At 43.2% G+C, this 20,295-nt stretch overlaps 1 non-coding gene across 1 annotated transcript; it reads right to left on the minus strand.

Annotated features, from left to right (window-relative positions):
- Positions 1–17,777: 17,777 nt before the first annotated feature.
- Positions 17,778–17,859, minus strand: trnal-aag. The gene has a single exon. It is a non-coding gene; the product is annotated as a tRNA-Leu (tRNA).
- Between the last annotated feature and the right edge of the window lie 2,436 nt (positions 17,860–20,295).

The raw sequence follows: 20,295 nt of genomic DNA on the forward strand, positions 1-20,295 counted from the left end.
TACCCCTGTCCCAGAGACTCCGTGACATATGTCTCCATAGCCAACGTCTCCTCCTGGGACAATGGGTACACGTGACCCACGTGAAGCGCAGCGTTTACCTGGAGATCTATCGCACAATCACCTCCCGGTCGATGAGGTGGTAATTTAGTCGCTTTCTTTTTACTGAAAGCGATTGCCAAATCGGCATAATCGGGGAGGATGCGCACCGTGGAACCCTGGTCTGGACTTTCCACCGACGTAGCACCGATGGAAACTCCCAGACACCTTCCAAAACACTCCTCTGACCACCCCTGGAGAACCCCCTGTCTCCACGAAATCTTAGGATTGTGCCGAGCCAGCCAGGGAATCCCCAGCACCACTGGAAACGCAGGCGAATCAATAATAAAGAGACTTATACGCTCCCTATGATTCCCCTGCGTCACCATGTCCAGTGGAACCGTGGCCTCCCTGACCAACCCTGACCCTAATGGCCGGCTATCTAGGGAGTGCACGGGAAAGGGAGAATCTATCGGCAGAAGTGGAACACGGCGAGTACGCGATCCATAAAGTTCCCAGCTGCACCTGAATCAACTAGCGCCTTATGCTGGGAAGAGGGGAAAAAATCAAGGAAAAAAATCAAGATAAACATGTTACCAACAGGGGGTTCTGGGTGAGTTTGGTGCTGACTCACCTGGGGTGACCGAGAAGCGTTCCGCCTGCCATCTCGACTCCCAGACGGACCCCCCCGGCACCAATCGGCCGTGTGTCCTCTCCGACCACAGCTGGTGCAGGGGGATCCTCCACCTCCGGTACTCCTCAGCACGGCCCATCCCAACTCCATTGGAATGGGAGGGGGGGGAGCTGGGTAGTGGAACGCACAGAACCCTCTCCAAACGCCCGCGGGCAGCCAGCAGATTGTCCAGCCTGATGGACATGTCAATAAGTTCATCTAGGGAGAGAGCGGTGTCCCGACACGCTAGCTCCCTGCGGACGTCCTCCCGGAGACAACACCGGTAGTGGTCGATAAGGGCCCTGTCGTTACACCCAGATCCAGCGGCCAAGGTCCGGAACTCCAGCACGTAATCCTGGGCGCTCCTCCTCTCCTGCCTAAGATGCCACAGTCGCACTCCCACCGCTCGGTCCTCTGGAGGGTGGTCAAACACGGCACGAAAGCAGCGGGTGAACTCGGGGTAGTTCTCCTTCGCTGAGTCTGGGCCATTCCAGACCGCGTTTGCCCACTCCAGAGCATGACCCGTCAGGCAGGAGACGAGGACACTCACTCTCTCTGCTCCCGAGGGAGTGGGTCTCACGGTCGCCAGGTACAGCTGGGGAGAGAGGAGAAAGGTGATCTTGAGCTGGGGCCGCCGAAGGTGGAGAGAGGAGACCACTCCTCTACCATCGGTCCATTCTCTCAATCATTTGGTCCATGGCGGATCCGATCCGATGGAGGAGGGTGGTGTGGTGGAGAACACGTTCCTCCATCGATGGGAGAGGGTTGGCCGCTGCTCCTGCTGACTCCATTAAAAGGTGCGGGATTCTGTAACGTTCTGGGTGTAGTGGGTGAGAAGTCAGGCGCAGGAAGCAAAGAGTTCAGGGTAGTGCTAATTTAATGCACAAAACAGTGAACATAAGCCAACCCCACGAAACCACAGGGCACACAACAAAACAAATGCCCCAAACACGGGGACTTAAACTGTCCAGCAAAACCCACGAAATGGGAAAACGCATAACTCACAGATGTGCACACAAGTTACACAAAACAATCCCGCACAAAGAACAGGATTGTAACCAATAAACCAATAAACAGACAAGGAGGGGGAGGAAAGAATCAGTGGCAGCTAGTAGGCCAGTGACGACGACCACCGAGCGCCACCCGAACGGGAAGGGAAGCCACCTTCAGTAGGAGTCGTGACAGTAGCATGATGCATCTAGTTACCAGCAAAACAAATGTCATATAGCCATCAACAATCCCTCCATCATAATCACTTACTTATGCAACAGGAGTTGGAATTCTAATAGGTTATCAATCAACTCTGTGGGGTAAGAGTCTGAAATAATCATTCGATGTTCAAACCTATCCATCGATATGATATCTACAACAAGTGGATACTGAAGATAGTGTTTTTATGGGATAATGATGGTGAATATATCTTTGAATTAGCAAAATAACAAATATCTCTATCTTGTGTACGTATACACTACAGATGGATTCCACAGTGTACTTGTACACTACAGATGGATTCCACAGTTTCTATTGGCTTGATCCTTCTGTTGCAAGAATATATTAAGTCATTCATTGTCAGTAGGATAAAAAAAAGGTAATATTTATTGCAGCACCTGGAGTGTTAAACAAATATTATTTGCGTTGATATTTACAATCCTGTCATCTTTTTACAGTGGGAGCTCCATCACAGCTACAGATATCTTATCTCTGACTTTGATGCCTTTGCCTACATTCCAGTGCCCTCGTGAACTTACACAACGGCTATAATAAATATTCTAGAGTTCATAGAGAGCTGATAGTTAAGTGGCTGAACATTGAAACACGTAACAGCCTGTTTGACCCGGATACCCTCCCTGTAGTCACTTTGTCATTGAATATAAAGTATCATATGTGTCTCAGCTCTTGTTGAACATAATGGAACCCCTTACCATTCCATATACTCCCTGCCTACCATATGCCTAAATGCACAAAGTTGGAAAACATTTAAAACATGTTTACACAAGATATTGATTACAAGCATCAATTGATAAATACATTACTACATACATTACAATACATAAATGCATCAATTACAAAGACATACACATGTAATTGTATCAGAAATACCTATTACAATAATCAGAAGTACAGTATATATATTATACAGTGTATTTTATAGAGTATACATATATTACACAGTATATATATACTGTATATTATATTGCTGACTAGAACTTCTCCTGCAGTCAAATGCATTTCATAACCACACCTATGATGACAAAATATTCCATGCAACTCAATTAGCCTATCCGTTATGTACGGGGTCTTGCAGCAATCCATAAGAGAGAACTTAGTTGTATATCCATTGCGTGTGCATTGCTGATGACTAATACTAATTTAAGTTACCAACTGTTAACTGCAGTATAAAATCACATCTGCCATTGAAAAAATATAATACTAAACATGTGAATGGGGTCTTACCTATAAGAGCCATCAATATTAGAAAACTCTGTAGTATATCCATAGCATGGTCACCCAGGAAACCCATGATTGCTAAGGAGCAACCACTCTGTTTAACATTTAAACTTGGTGATAATTTGAGAAATATTAAAGCTGTTAAATGAGTAGGGTATTGTTATAGAATAATTTTTATTATACATTTTATGTAATGATAATAGATGAATGATATGAACATATAAAAGCTAATTTGCTGGTATGGATAGCACATTTGACTCTTAAAACTAAAAAGAAAATCTTGAATAATATCTCACCTGGAATTTAGGTTTGGTTTAGTGCTGATCTAGGATCAGGTTTGCCTTTCAGATCATAATGAACAAGATATGGTGGACCTGATCCTAAATCAACACCCGTACTCTGAGACACTTTGTGAATACAGGCCCTGGAGTGTGTTTTACATGACATTTAGTTTTCAGAATGTTTTTACATTGAAATAATAATAATACAGTATTTTATTTAATGTAACTCATGGACTCTACAAGATGTGTAAATACGTCCATTTTCAGTGCATTTGTAAGGTAAAATATAAGTTACAACATATTGCAACACTGCAATGATGCTCAAAACCAAACGTATTGAACTTAAAGCCTTGTCCACGTCAGAACAACCCATAGGGCAAGAACCTCTCTGTAGTAGGACAGTGGACATGTAGAAAATCTTATGACAGTTGTGCTACAAGTAATCCAATGCTATGAGCAAATTTGAATAAGTCATTTTTAAAATGATGTTAAAAGTAATTCCGTCCTATCAGAGGAAGTCTACCAAATTACTTTCAATTACTGTTGATAAGTCATTTTTTAAATGACGACAAAAGTAATTCGGTAGGCTTTCGCTGTTAGGAGGATGGGAGTGGCATTTACATGGAACTCTAGACTTCCAGAGTTTCGTTTCAGCAGCTTTCATAGCCATATATCCTTGTATGTTGCACCATACTTTGAACCTGCAATAAAATGAACCAATGGAAAAATGTCAAAGAAGTTCAACTAACTGCTCAGTGCTCATTCATCTTTTGACATTATCTGAGATGGAAAATGTATGTAATTATATGATCACGTCAAATGTTATTTGTCACATCCCCTTAACCAGCAATGCAGTTGAAGTCGGAAGTTTACATACACCTTAGCCAAATTCATTTAAACTCAGTTTTTCACAATTCCTGACATTCAATCCTAGTAAAAAATCCCCTGTCTTAGGTCAGTTAGGATCACCACTTTATTTTAGGAATGTGAAATGCCAGAATAATAGTAGAGAGAATGGTTTATTTCAGCTTGTACTGTATTTCTTTCATCACATTCCCTGTGGGCCAGAAGTTTAAATACACTCAATTACTATTGGGTAGCTTTGCCTTTAAATTGTTTAACTTGGGTCAAATGTTTCGGGTTGCCTTCCACAAGCTTCCCACAATAAGTTGGGTCAATTTTTGCCCATTCCTCCTGACAAAGCTGATGTAACTGAGTCAGGTTTGCTGGCCTCCTTGCTCGCACACGCTTTTTCAGTTCTGCCAAAAACAATTCTATAGGATTGAGGTCAGGGCTTTGTGATGGCCACTCCAATACTGTGAATTTGTTGTCCTTAAGCCATTTTGCCACAACTTTGGAAGTAGGCTTGGGGTCATTGTCCATTTGGAAGATTTATTTGCAACCAAGCTTTAACTTCCTGACTGATGTCTTGAGATGTTTTTTCCATATATCCACATAATTTTCCACCCTCATGATGCCATCTATTTTGTGAAGTGCACCAGTCCCTCCTGCAGCAAAGCACCCCACAACATGATGCTGCCACCCAGGTGCTTCATGGTTGGGATGGTGCTCTTCGGCTTGCAAGCATCACCCTTTTTCCTTGGTCATCATGGCCAACCAGTTTTATTTCTGTTTTATCAGACCAGAGGACATTTCTCCAAAAAGTACGATCTTTGTCCCCATGTGCAGTTGCCTGGCTTTTTTATGGCGGTTTTGGAACAGTGGCTTCTTCCTTGCTGAGTGGCCTTTCAGGTTATGTCGATATAGGACTCGTTTTACTGTGGATATCGCCCTCGAGGTCAACCCGGAGGGCGAGGCGCAGGGTGATCCGGATGGAAGCGATGGAAATCCCTCAACATCGACGGATCCAAAATGTCCCCCATCGGTACCCAGCACCTCTCCTCCGGACCGTACTCCTCCCAGTCCACGAGGTACTGCAGGCCCCTCACCGATGTCCAGAGGCGGAGGAGGGACCTCCGGCACCTCAACGTCCTGCAGGGGACCAGCTACCACTGGCCTGAGGAGAGACACATGAAATGAGGGGTTAATACGATAATAGGAAGGGAGTTGTAATCGATAACACACCTCGTTTATTCTCCTCCTACACACTGAGGCCCCAGCTTCCGGCAGGGTAAGCAAAGGGGTAGGTTTTGGGTCGAGAGCCAGACCCTGTCCCCAGGTTCAAACACGGGGGCCTCACTGCGGTGGCGGTCAGCACTCCTCTTCTGCCATCCACTGGCTTGATGGAGGGATTCCTGGACGGCCCTCCAGGTCTCCTTGGAGCGCTGCACCCACTCCTCCAACGCAGGAGCCTCGGTCTGGCTCGGATGCCATGGTGCCAGGCCCGGCTGGTACCCCAACACGCACTGAAATGGGGACACGTTAGTAGAGGAGTGGCGTAGTGAGTTTTTGGCCATCTCAGCCCAGGGGTTGTATCTCGCCCACTCCCCTGGCCGTTCCTGGCAATACGACCGCAGAAACCTACCCACCTCCTGGTTCACTCTCTCCACCTGCCCATTACTCTCAGGTGAAAACCGGAGATCAGGCTGACCGAGACCCCCAGACGCTCCATGAACGCCCTCCATACCTGGGACGTGAACTGGGGACCCCGATCAGAGACGATGTCCTCCGGCACCCCGTAGTGCAGGAAGACGTGGGTGAATAATGCCTCCACAGTCTGTAGGGCTGTAGGGAGACTGGGCAACGGGAGGAGACGGCAGGACTTAGGGAACCGATCCACAATCACCAAAACCGTAGTGTTCCCCTGAGACGGGGGGAGATCGGTCAGGAAATCTACGGATAGGTGAGACCATGGTCGTTGTGGAACGTGGAGGGGTTGTAACTTCCCTCTAGGAAGGTGCCTGGGAGCCTTACTCTGGGCGCATACCGAACAGGAAGAGACATAAACCCTAACGTCCCTAGCCAAGGTGGGCCACCAATACTTCTCCCGGAGGCCCCCCACTGTCCTTGCCACCCTAGGGTGACCCAAGGAGGGTAGGATGTGATCCCACCGAATCAGTTGGTCCCGGACACCAAGCGGCACGTACTTCCGCCCAGCCGGACACTGAGGAGGCGTGGGCTCTGCCCGTAACGCCTGCTCGATGTCCGAGTCCACCTCCCATACCAATGGTGCCATCAACCTCGAGGCGGGAAGGATGGGAGTAGGCTCGGTGGACAGTGCGTCAGCCTTTACGTTCTGGGAGCCCGGCCTGTATGACAACGTAAAACAGAATCGGGTGAAGAACATGGCCCACCTTGCCTGACGTGGGTTCAGTCTCCTAGCTGCCCAATTCTGGTGGTCGGTCCAGATGAGAAGGGGTGCTTAGCCCCCTCAAGCCAGTGTCTCCACACCTTCAGAGCACTGACCACCGCTAACAACTCCCGGTCCCCACATCATAGTTACCCTCCGCTGGACTGAGCTTCCTTGAAAAGAAAGCGCAGGGGCAGAGTTTTGGTGGTGTACCCGAGCTCTGTGATAGCACGGCACCCACCCCAGCCTCGGACGCGTCCACCTCCACTATGAATGCTAGAGAGGGGTCCGGGTGCGCCAACACGGGTGCATCCGTGAACAGCTCCTTCAACCTGTTGAAAGCTCTGTCCGCCTCTGCTGACCACCGCAAACGCATCGGGCCCCACTTCCGCAGTGAGGTAATGGGAGCCGTTACCCGGCGAAAACCCCGGATAAACCTCCGGTAGTAGTTGGCAAAACCCAATAACCGCTGCACCTCCTCCACCTTGGTCGGAGTCGGCCAATTACGCATGGCCTTAATGCGGTCACATTCCATCACCACCCCCGATGTGGAAATGTGATAACCCAGGAAGGAGACGGCTCATTTGGAGAACACACACTTCTCAGCCTTGACGTATAGGTCATGCTCCAGAAGTCTACCAAGCACCTTGCGTACCAGAGACACATGCGCGGCATGGGTGGCTGAGTAGATCAGAATGTTATCGATATAAACAACCACGCCCTGCCCGTGCAGCTCCCTTAGAATCACAAAGGATTGAAAGATGGCTGGCGCATTCTTTAACCCATACGGCATGACAAGGTACTCATAGTGGCCAGATGTGGTACTAAACACGGTTTTCCACTCGTCTCCATCCCGAATACGCACCAGACTATACGCGCTCCTGAGATCCAGTTTTGTGAAGAACTGTGCTCCGTGAAATGATTCCACCGCTGTAGCGATGAGAGGTTTGTGGGTAACTAAACCCCACTGTGATGGCATTTAAACCTCTATAATCAATACACGGACGCAAACCTCCCTCATTTTACTTCACAAAAAAGAAACTCGAGGAGACGGGTGAGATGGAGGGCCGAATGTACCCCTGTCCCAGAGACTCCGTGACATATGTCTCCATAGCCAACGTCTCCTCCTGGGACAATGGGTACACGTGACCCACGTGAAGCGCAGCGTTTACCTGGAGATCTATCGCACAATCACCTCCTGGTCGATGAGGTGGTAATTTAGTCGCTTTCTTTTTACTGAAAGCGATTGCCAAATTGGCATAATCGGGGAGGATGCGCACCGTGGAACCCTGGTCTGGACTTTCCACCGACGTAGCACCGATGGAAACTACCAGACACCTTCCAAAACACTCCTCTGACCACCCCTGGAGAACCCCCTGTCTCCACGAAATCTTAGGATTGTGCCGAGCCAGCCAGGGAATCCCGAGCACCACTGGAAACGCAGGCGAATCAATAATAAAGAGACTTATACGCTCCCTATGATTCCCCTGCGTCACCATGTCCAGTGGAACCGTGGCCTCCCTGACCAACCCTGACCCTAATGGCCGGCTATCTAGGGAGTGCACGAGAAAGGGAGAATCTATCGGCAGAAGTGGAACACGGCGAGTACGCAATCCATAAAGTTCCCAGCTGCACCTGAATCAACTAGCGCCTTATGCTGGGAAGAGGGGAAAAAATCAAGGAAAAAAATCAAGACAAACATGTTACCAACAGGGGGTTCTGGGTGAGTTTGGTGCTGACTCACCTGGGGTGACCGAGAAGCTGCTTTCGTGCTGTGTTTGACCACCCTCCAGAGGGCCGAGCGGTGGGAGTGCAACTGTGGCATCTTAGGCAGGAGAGGAGGAGCGCCCAGGATTACGTGCTGGAGTTCCGGACCTTGGCCGCTGGATCTGGGTGTAACCACAGGGCCCTTATCGACCACTACCGGTGTTGTCTCCGGGAGGACGTCCGCAGAGAGCGGTGTCCCGACACGCTAGCAGCGGGTGAACTTCGCTGAGTCTGGGCCATTCCAGACCGCGTTTGCCCACTCCAGAGCATGACCCGTCAGGCAGGAGACGAGGACACTCACTCTCTCTGCTCCCGAGGGAGTGGGTCTCACGGTCGCCAGGTACAGCTGGGGAGAGAGGAGAAAGGTGATCTTGAGCTGGGGCCGCCGAAGGTGGAGAGAGGAGACCACTCCTCTACCATCGGTCCATTCTCTCAATCATTTGGTCCATGGCGGATCCGATCCGATGGAGGAGGGTGGTGTGGTGGAGAACACGTTCCTCCATCGATGGGAGAGGGTTGGCCGCTGCTCCTGCTGACTCCATTAAAAGGTGCGGGATTCTGTAACGTTCTGGGTGTAGTGGGTGAGAAGTCAGGCGCAGGACGCAGAGAGTTCAGGGTAGTGCTAATTTAATGCACAAAACAGTGAACATAAGCCAACCCCACGAAACCACAGGGCACACAACAAAACAAACGCCCCAAACACAGGGACTTGAACTGTCCAGCAAAAGCCACGAAATGGGAAAACACGTAACTCACAGACGTGCACACAAGTTACACAAAACAATCCCGCAAAAAGAACAGGATTGTAACCAATAAACCAATAAACAGACAAGGAGGGGGAGGAAAGAATCAGTGGCAGCTAGTAGGCCAGTGACGACGACCACCGAGCGCCACCCGAACGGGAAGGGAAGCCACCTTCAGTAGGAGTCGTGACAGTAGCATGATGCATCTAGTTACCAGCAAAACAAATGTCATATAGCCATCAACAATCCCTCCATCATAATCACTTACTTATGCAACAGGAGTTGGAATTCTAATAGGTTATCAATCAACTCTGTGGGGTAAGAGTCTGAAATAATCATTCGATGTTCAAACCTATCCATCGATATGATATCTACAACAAGTGGATACTGAAGATAGTGTTTTTATGGGATAATGATGGTGAATATATCTTTGAATTAGCAAAATAACAAATATCTCTATCTTGTGTACGTATACACTACAGATGGATTCCACAGTGTACTTGTACACTACAGATGGATTCCACAGTTTCTATTGGCTTGATCCTTCTGTTGCAAGAATATATTAAGTCATTCATTGTCAGTGGGATAAAAAAAAGGTAATATTTATTGCAGCACCTGGAGTGTTAAACAAATATTATTTGCGTTGATATTTACAATCCTGTCATCTTTTTACAGTGGGAGCTCCATCACAGCTACAGATATCTTATCTCTGACTTTGATGCCTTTGCCTACATTCCAGTGCCCTCGTGAACTTACACAACGGCTATAATAAATATTCTAGAGTTCATAGAGAGCTGATAGTTAAGTGGCTGAACATTGAAACACGTAACAGCCTGTTTGACCCGGATACCCTCCCTGTAGTCACTTTGTCATTGAATATAAAGTATCATATGTGTTTCAGCTCTTGTTGAACATAATGGAACCCCTTACCATTCCATATACTCCCTGCCTACCATATGCCTAAATGCACAAAGTTGGAAAAGATTTAAAACATGTTTACACAAGATATTGATTACAAGCATCAATTGATAAATACATTACTACATACATTACACTACATAAATGCATCAATTACAAAGACATACACATGTAATTGTATCAGAAATACCTATTACAATAATCAGAAGTACAGTATATATATTATACAGTGTATTTTATAGAGTATACATATATTACACAGTAATATATTATTATATATACTGTATATTATATTGCTGACTAGAACTTCTCCTGCAGTCAAATGCATTTCATAACCACACCTATGATGACAAAATATTCCATGCAACTCAATTAGCCTATCCGTTAAGTACGGGGTCTGACAGCTATCCATAAGAGAGAACTTAGTTGTATATCCATTGCGTGTGCATTGCTGATGACTAATACTAACTTATTAAGTTACCAACTGTTAACTGCAGTTTAAAATCACATCTGCCATTGAAAAAATATAATACTAAACATTTGAATGGGGTCTTACCTATAAGAGCCATCAATATTAGAAAACTCTGTAGTATATCCATAGCATGGTCACCCAGGAAACCCATGATTGCTAAGGAGCAACCACTCTGTTTAACATTTAAACTTGGTGATAATTTGAGAAATATTAAAGCTGTTAAATGAGTAGGGTATTGTTATAGAATAATTTTTATTATACATTTTATGTAATGATAATAGATGAATGATATGAACATATAAAAGCTAATTTGCTGGTATGGATAGCACATTTGACTAAGAAGTAAAAAGAAAATCTTGAATAATATCTCACCTGGAATTTAGGTTTGGTTTAGTGCTGATCTAGGATCAGGTTTGCCTTTCAGATCATAATGAACAAGATATGGGGGACCTGATCCTAAATCAACACCCGTACTCTGAGACACTTTGTGAATACAGGCCCTGGAGTGTGTTTTACATGGCATTTAGTTTTCAGAATGTTTTTACATTGAAATAATAATAATACAGTCTTTTATTTAATGTAACTCATGGACTCTACAAGATGTGTAAATACGTCCATTTTCAGTGCATTTGTAAGGTAAAATACAAGTTACAACATATTGCAACACTGCAATGATGCTCAAAACCAAACGTATTGAACTTAAAGCCTTGTCCACGTCAGAACAACCCATAGGGCAAGAACCTCTCTGTAGTAGGACAGTGGACATGTAGAAAATCTTATGACAGTTGTGCTACAATCCAATGCTATGAGCAAATTTTAATAAGTAATTTTTAAAATGATGTTAAAAGTAATTACGTCCTATCAGAGGAAGTCTACCAAATTACTTTCAATTACTGTTAATAAGTCATTTTTTAAATGACGAGGAGGACATTTCTCCAAAAAGTACGATCTTTGTCCCCATGTGCAGTTGACTGGCTTTTTTATGGCGGTTTTGGAACAGTGGCTTCTTCCTTGCTGAGCGGCCTTTCAGGTTATGTCGATATAGGACTCGTTTTACTGTGGATATAGATACTTTTGTACCCGTTTCCTCCAACATCTTCACAAGGTCCTTTGTTGTTGTTCTGGGATTGATTGGCACTTTTCCCACCAAAGTACGTTAATCTCTAGGAGACAGAATGCATCTCCTTCCTGAGCGTTATGACGGCTGCGTGGTCAGATGGTGTTTATACTTGCGTACTATTGTTTGTACAGATGAAAGTGGTATATTCAGGCGATTGGAAATTGCTCCCAATGATGAACCAGACTTGTCAAGGTCTTCAATTGTTTTCTGAGGTCTTGGCTGATTTGTTTTGATTTTCCCATGATATCAAGCAAAGAGTCACTGAGTTTGAAGGTAGGCCTTTAAATACATCCACAGGTACACCTCCAATTGACTCAAATGATGTCAATTAGCCTATCAGAAGCTTCTAAAGCCATGACATAATTTTCTGGATTTTTCCAAGCTGTTTAAAGGCACATCAACTTAGTGTATGTAAACTTCTGACCCACTGGAATTGTGATACAGTGAATTCTAAGTGAAATAGTCTGTCTGTAAACAATTGTTGGAAAAATGACTTGTGTCATGCACAAAGTAGATGTCCTAACCTGACTTGCCAAAACTATAGTTTGTTAACAAGAAATGTATGGAGTGGTTGAAAAACGAGTTTTAATGACTCCAACATAAGTGTATGAAAACTTCCGACTTCAACTGTATTAAGTGAACACAGTAGGACTGCCCTCGCACTCTGTATAAGAACATGTTTTTTCACTGTGAGATGTATTTTCCCATCTAAAGTTAAACAGTGTCTTAAGTAATTGGTATAAAATAGATTTGGGACTGTCAAGACAGGAGAACACATAATACCATGCAGGCCAAATTTGAATCGCTTTGCTAAAATGGAGGCTTGTACCGTCTAATCGTTATTCAGAAGTGTGAAAGACCATGCTTTGGGGAAGAGGGTAATTCATCATAGATTCATCATAAACTCCCAGAATACATTTTGTAATGTCATCTATAGAGACTTTGTAAAACTTTGCCATTAACCCATAATTGCCCCGGGGATTTATTGTTTTTGAAACTTTTATTTGTATTTCATCTATAGTTATGATTTTGGAACATTGAGTTTTGAATTCCTCATTTACACTACTGGATTAATAATTGGCTGAAATACACTGAACAAAAACATAAAGCCAAGAAATATTCCATATGGACAATAAGCTTATTTCTCTCAAATGTTGTGCACAAATTTGTTTACACCCCTGTTAGTGAGCATTTCTCCTTTGCCAAGATAATCCACCTGGCAGCTGTGGCATATCAAGAAGCTGATTAAACAGCATGATCATTACACAGGTGCACTTTGTGCTGGGGGGGGGGGGGCATTAAAAGGCCACTCTAAATTGTGCAGTTTTGTCACACAACACATTGCCACAGATGTCTCAAGTTTTGAGGGAGTGTGCAATTAGCATGCTGACTGCAGTGATGTCCGCCAGAGCTGTTGCCAAATACTTTAATGTTAATTTCTCTACCACAATGTCACGTTCTGACCTTTATTTCCTTTGTTTTGTCTTTATTTCGTTTGGTCAGGGCGTGAGTTGGGGTGGGCAGTCTATGTGTGTTTTTCTATGTTTTAGGTTTTGAGTTCAGCCTAGTATGGTTCTCAATCAGAGGCAGGTGTTGTTAGTTGACTCTGATTGAGAATCATACTTAGGTAGCCTGGGTTTCACTTTTGAGTGGTGGGTGTTTGTTTTCCGTGGTTGTGTTTGTTGCCACACGGTACTGTTTCGGTTTCGTTCATGGTCACGTTTATTGTTTTGTATTTTCATAGTGTTCAGTTTATATCTTATAATAAACGTTATGGACACTTACCACGCTGCGCATTGGTCCTCCGATCCTTCTCGCTTCTCCTCCTCCTCAGAGGAGGAGGAGGAATGCCGTTACACATAATTTTTGAAAATTTGGCAGTACGTCCAACCATAAGCTACAGACAACAAACACAATTGCATTTTATCGATGGCAATTTGAATGCACAGAGATACCGTAATGAGATCCTGAGGCCCTTTGTCGTGCCATTCATCTGCTGCCATCACCTCATGTTTCAGCATGATAATGTGTGGCCCCATGTCGCAAGGATCTATACACAATGCCTGGAAGCTGAAAATGCCCTGGTTCTTCCATGGGCTGCATACTCACCAGATATGTAAACCATTGAGCATGTTTGGGATGCTCTGGAGCGACTTGTAGGACGGCGTGTTCCAGTTCCTGCCAATAACTGCACAGCGATTGAAGAGTAGTGGGACAACATTCCACAGGCCACAATCAACAGCCTGATCAACTCTATAGTATGTGAAGGAGATGTGTCGCTCTGCATGAAATTAAATCTTCCTTTGCGGTCACACCAGATACTGACTGGTTTTCTGATGGACGCCCCTATCTTTTTTTTTAAAGGTATCTGTGACCAACAGATGCATGTCTGTATTTCCAATCATGTGAAAACCATAGATTAGGGCCTAATGAATTTATTTCAATAGACTGATTTCCTTATATGAACTGTAACTCAGTAAAATCGTTGAAATTGTTGCATTTATATTTTTGTTCAGTATATTTCTGAACTTCCTTGGTGAAGAGTCAGTTTGTAAAGATTACTGTAAAAACTAGCCACAAAATGTAGAAATGTTACTATCTTCACAATGCTCCATCAATTGGTAATTTCCTTAACATGAATTATTTCCGCCTTCCTCCATACATTATCTTCTTGATGTAACAAAAGCCCCTCTAGCCTTCTCTTTGTAAATTTAATCTCATTCATTGAGCAGTTTACGTAGCTGAATATCATTCAACCCTGTACCTTCGTTTTGACTTTCCGATGAGGAAGTAATTTTACTGACAATCCTTAATCTCTTTTTCGATGCATGTTCCTTGCCATGCCTCATTGCCAATCTTCTAATCTTAAACATGAATAATTCACACTATATCTCATTTCTCATCATCATCAATGGATAATGTCCAGTGTTAAATAAGATAATTGCCATTTGCTGTCAAGTTTGTATAAGTCTTAGTTGTTAATACTTCTCTTTGAGAATAGTGACCCCTGCAGAATAATTTATACCATGTGATAACCACAGCTCATTGATAGTCCCCACTGGTTTTTCCAAAATTGCACATCCTCTGAGTATGAATGCCATTTTTTTTAAAGAAAATTAAATCTTCCTTTGCCTCTTTACAAAATAGGAAAAAATGCTTTTCTTTTTACAATATCCTGTAAACCCATTGTGTTAAAGGATATAAAAAGTAACAACAGCAAAAGTAATTAACTACTTAACTGAATTGTTGTTGTCTCGCCTGCCCAGCCTGTGTGCGATGTCGACGGTCTCGCTGACTCACACAAGACCGGGCGCTAGCTTCTGACAAATGTCACTTACTTTTTGTTTTACGTCCACAACGTTGTATTCAGTCAGTTCGTACAGGCAACATCTTATATTGGACCGTTCAGCATTGGAGATTGTCTCCTCCAGCTGAGTGGTTGTTTTATCCATGGTTTTGCACTTTCGTGAGGTTGCACTGTAGTTCTCTATCTTTTTTCCATTGATCCAAAACGAGATGGCAACCGGAATATGGGCGATTGGGTGTGTTGAAAGGAAAACGAGTCAGCTGGTTTGTCATAATTGTTACCACTCAAGACTGTTTTGTGTGGCCTATTTGGTATTTGGTATTTTATTAGGGTCCCCATTAGCTGTTGCAAAAGCAGCAGCTACTTTTCCTGGAGTCAACACAAAACATGAAACATAATACAGAATGACATAATACAGAACATCATCAGATAAGAACAGCTCAAGGACAGAACTACATACACTGGTTTGCACGTCGAGTCAACAAACCGGCGACCAGTACACTGGTGTTGTATGGACATGCCTTCCAACCTGAGATCTGACCTCGATAATTAAGCTTCCGACTGGGTATCACTGCCTTTTCTTTCCCTCCCATTATTGTATATCAAGTAAGACAGCAGCCTACATAATAAACAACAAATATTGATTGCTCAATGGGGAGGGAATGAACGGCAACAACACCAGGAGCTCCCGAGTGTTGCACCGGTCTAAGGCACTGCATCTCAGAGCGAAAGGCGTCACTACATACTCTGGTTTTATTCCAGGCTGTATCACAACTGGCCGTGATTGGGAGTTTGCAAAGGCTATTTTCTTGTCGAAATCCCCTCCTCGCCCCAATTCTATCTTGGGACTGCAAGGCCTGGCACACCTCATAATCATTTTGGTAGCTCATGTTGACCAGTAGTGTGTGCCACAGAAAGCAAAATTAAAGTATAAAGAAACGTAAACATTTATTTTAGAAACATTTTGTAATGTTTAAGAAAAATAATGATAATAGACAAATATTATCACACAGTAACACAAAAACATCACAGAAAGTTACGTTTGTTAACAAACATTAAATAAGAAATATAAATGTCGATCTTTGCATAATAAGATGTAAAATGACAATAAATCAAATATAAATAACAATAAATAACAAACAAATATTGGATAGCTGCAACAGCTCGACTGAACATTTAGTCAAATTTTTATGGAAAGTTTTCCAGGTGATATCGCATGGAACTCCAGCTTAACCTAGTCCTGATAGGCAGATAGAAAAAAGATAGAAAATAGCCTTGCCGAAATCCTTCCCCTTCTTTCTTTGGCACACATCAGAGTCAAGTACTTTCTATTGAACAAACTTCACGTCAGAATTGACAACCGAAATTAATAATGTGTTATATTAAACATAGAGCCGGGAGTAAAATGTAGGCTAGCAATAAACATTTCAGAACAACTACTAGTTGAATAAGATATGGGAGAGATGACCAATTTTGTCAAAAAGGTGTATTTATAGACAAAAACACTTGAAACAAATAGAAAAACCGAAACTGCAGACATTACTAGTGCCTCCCCCGATATCAAACCGAGAATTCTGGCAGCGGGAGCTTTTCGGCACAACACCGGCAACGGTTAGGAAAGTAGCTAAAGTACCTAGTATCAGGGTCACAGTAAGCACACTCATACAACGCATGAAGAAACAGTACTTTTATTTATTTTTTTATCATTTTTTTTTATAATTGAAAATGTCAAATTATTTGTGAAATACGACTCATTCTCTGGCTTCAAAACACAAGTGCAAACTCTCGCAGTATAATGTACGGTAGTTGTAGCTGCGTGGTAAGAAACACAGCTCAATCAAAACCGTCTAACCACAGACAGAAGGGGAAACCCATCACAGGGGCTATACCCGCCAGTTCAGAATGTTTCCTCACTAGAAGGAGTGCAAGGGCGAATGGAGTTTGTGCAGACGCGTACTTCCCAAGAGGCGTTCCCTAATATAAATATGCAAATACATGCTACAACGCGCCAATAGTATCTCGCTATCTCGTGCCTGGCTTTGCCCACCTGCTTCCTGGTTCTGCCCAGTATGCTTCATGTTCTCCTACTGTATACAACACAGATGAACTATCTTGGGTTAGTTCTTAATATATTTTGTCTAACCTATAGTGGAGCGCTTTCGACACACCCACTCGCCATAGCTGTAGCTGCCCTTCTCAGAAAAGTGACCAAAGCTCCTTTTCCTATTTTGGAAAAATGACACCCTTCACACACATATACAAATTATCCAGCACTCTAGGCACATCGTTACTTCGGCAAGTTAGCTACTAAAGTATATCCTCTATGAAATGATAAATGGAATAGCAACTCGTTGTCTGTAGCACGAAAGACCAGAGCTAGTTAACGTTAGTTACTAGCTTTAAAACTATTTGTCCCTCCCTTTATAGCTAGTTATCTACGTGCCAACGTACAAATAACGTGTCTCACATAGCTATAGCTTTCTAATATGGTTAGTAGATATCTTTAAATGTCTAAATATTGCACTTTCTCTGGGCAGAAGTGAATTATGTTTCTGTGCCTAGCGTTGACAACACATTTAAATGTACTGCTCAAGAATCAATACACCACGGAGTACCGCATGTTTATAAAGTCTGGACAATGCACCACTGGAGAAACACGTTCTACATTTTGTATTGAAGTGCGTGACGTATGCACATGAAATATAATTGATTACAGTAGTAACTATATAAATATTTTTTCAAAATGTCAAACAAAAAGCAACTGGCAGCGGCGGGATTCGAACCCGCGCCTCCGAAGAGACTGGAGCCTTAATCCAGCGCCTTAGACCGCTCGGCCACGCTACCGATGAAATATGTGTGTTGGGTTTGGGTATTTAACTCAGCAAAAGTAGGGAATATATTTCTACCCAATAGTTTATTTGATGGGAAAGTTTTACCTCGTCTGACTATCACTTCAAAATCAATAGACCTATCCCACTACTTTTCTCCCAATGGTACTGAAAACGTGTGTTTATTCAGAACGCAGAAACACCAACCTTGTACACTGCCGCCATCTACTGGTTGAAGAGGCAGTGTAATAACTATCACGCACCAATCGGGCAAGGTCAACTTTTTATTTTGTATTATTTTTATTTAACCTTTATTTAACAAGGCAAGTCAGTTAAGAACAAATCATTATTTACAAAGGCCTCCTTCTGGGACGGGGGCTGGGATTAAAAATAAAATAAGAAACAAAGCCACATCATGAAAAGAGAGACACCACAACACTAAAATAGAGACCTAAGACAACAACATAGCATGGCAGCAACACATGAAAACACAGCATGGTAGCAACACAGTATTACAACAACATGGTAGCAACACAACATGGCAGAAGCACAACATTGTAGCAGATCAAAACAAGGTACAAACATTATTGGGCACAGACAACAGCACCAAGGGCAAGAAGGTAGAGACAACAATAAATCACGTGAAGCAGCCACAATTGTCAATAAGAGTGTCCATGATTGAGTCTTTGAATGATGAGTTTGAGACAAAATTGTCCGGTTTGAGTGTTTGTTGCAGCTCGTTCCAGTCACTAGCTACAGATAACTGAAAAGAGGAGCAACCCAGGGATGTGTGTGCTTTGGGGACCTTTAATAGAATGTGACTGGCAGAATGGGTGCTGTATGTGGAGGATGAGGGCTGCAGTAGGTATCTCAGATAGGGGGGAGTGAGGCCTAAGAGCGTTTTATAAATAAGCATCAACCAGTGGGTCTTGTGACGGGTATACAGAGATGACCAGTTTACAGAGGAGTATAGAGTGCAGTGATGTGTCCTATAAGGAGCATTGGTGGCAAATCTGATGGCCAGAATGGTAAAGAACATCTAGCCGCTCGACAGAACCTTTACCATGCCAATCTATAAATCATGATGAAACTTGATGATGTCTAAGTGTATTTTATTAAAGTTACCTCGTTGTGCTTAAACGACACAACGTGAACAAACAACACAACAACCTTACATTAAGAAAACTAGATATTTCTGCAGCCAGAAAAGCTAGTCAAGTAATCACATAACATTACTTGTGACTCAATAACCTTGGAGGATAAACATAATGCTTTATCCTCAGCCTGAGCATAAAATAGTGCACAATGACGTAGCCTAGTTGTGATTTGTGTCATAGTGACTCGTGACTGTCTCAATTCCTCATGGTGCGTTGCTGCTGTATGCTGAGAGGTAGCGACCCTTTAGTCCTGAAGCCATTCCTAGCCTGAAGTCTAATAGACTGATTGTTATGATAATCACCGTTCTATTTACGTAGCTAACCTATTCTTCTTTTCCTCCTCACTACCACTCAATTCATTTCAATTCAAGGGCTTTATTGGCATGGGAAACATGTGTTAACATTGCCAAAGCAAGTGAGGTAGATAATATATAAAGTGAATATATAAAGTGAAAAAAAAACAATAAAAATTAACAGTAAACATTACACATACAGAAGTTTCAAAACAATAAAGACATTACAAATGTCATATTATATATATATATACAGTGTTTTAATAGTGTACAAATGGTAAAGGACACAAGATAAAATAAATAAGCATAAATATGGGTTGTATTTACAATGGTGTGTGTTCTTCACTGGTTGCCTTTTTCTCGTGGCAACAGGTCACAAATCTTGCTGCTGTGATGGCACACTGTGGAATTTCACCCAGTAGATATGGGACTCTCTCTTTCTCTTTCACATTCTGTTTAACTCTCTCTTTCTGTCTCACATTCCGTGTAACTCTCTCTTTCTGTCTCACATTCTGTTTAACTCTCTCTTTCTGTCTCACATTCCGTGTAACTCTCTCTTTCTGTCTCACATTCTGTTTAACTCTCTCTTTCTGTCTCACATTCCGTGTAACTCTCTCTTTCTGTCTCACATTCCGTGTAACTCTCTCTTTCTGTCTCACATTCTGTTTAACTCTCTCTTTCTGTCTCACATTCCGTGTAACTCTCTCTTTCTGTCTCACATTCTGTTTAACGCTCTCTTTCTGTCTCACATGCTGTTTAACTCTCTCTTTCTGTCTCACATTCTGTTTAACTCTCTCATTCTGTCTCACATTCTGTTTAACTCTCTCTTTCTGTCTCACATTCTGTTTAACTCTCTCTTTATGTCTCTCACATTCTGTTTAACTCTCTCTTTCTGTCTCACATTCCGTGTAATTCTCTCGCTCTTTGACATTCGGTGTAACTCAATTCAATTCAATTTAAGGAGCTTTATTGGCAATGGAAACATATGTTAACATTGCCAGA

Source organism: Oncorhynchus mykiss, chromosome 9 (genome assembly GCF_013265735.2).
Source record: "Oncorhynchus mykiss isolate Arlee chromosome 9, USDA_OmykA_1.1, whole genome shotgun sequence".
In the NCBI taxonomy this organism is placed as follows: Eukaryota; Metazoa; Chordata; class Actinopteri; order Salmoniformes; family Salmonidae; genus Oncorhynchus; species Oncorhynchus mykiss.